Source organism: Buceros rhinoceros, unplaced genomic scaffold (genome assembly GCF_000710305.1).
Source record: "Buceros rhinoceros silvestris isolate BGI_N320 unplaced genomic scaffold, ASM71030v1 scaffold20483, whole genome shotgun sequence".
NCBI lineage: Eukaryota > Metazoa > Chordata > Aves > Bucerotiformes > Bucerotidae > Buceros > Buceros rhinoceros.
In genome coordinates this window covers 1,054-1,573 of record NW_010404815.1, presented here as the reverse complement: position 1 = coordinate 1,573, position 520 = coordinate 1,054, and positions in this window count along the sequence as shown.

Sequence of the window (520 nt, the reverse complement as noted above, 5' to 3'; positions counted from 1 at the left end):
GTCCTCCCCTGTGCCCCCCCCGGCCCACTCTATTTTCTGATGATGAATCCAAGTATTGGACACGGGGTGACGTATTTCATGTCGATCACGTATTTAATTTGGCCGTTCCCTGGATTTTGGGGGCTCCCGCTCGCCCCTCGTGTCTCTAGCTGAGCAATAACTTCTAAAGCCTATGCAACTATTTTTGATTTTGAGAAAACCCAGACGACTATTTTTGATGTCCCACCGGCCTGGCGAGCCCGGCTTCCGGCCTTGCGAGCCCGGCTGGCCCAACCTCCCTGGGTTTGTAGAGAAGTGGGAACCGGGAGCTGACTCCAGGCGTCCCGTCCCGGGGCTCTTCCCTTTTGTACCGAAAGCAAATGTTTATCCTTTTGTAAAGAAAAGCAGAATCGGGGGTTTAGCTCAAATAAAGTTGTGGTTTTGTTTCCAGCAGTGTCGCCCCAGGGCTGTCGGATCCTTTTCTGCAGTCTTCGGGGGGGTGGGGTGGTGAGGGGCTGCCTGGGGGGAACCAGAGGGCCTG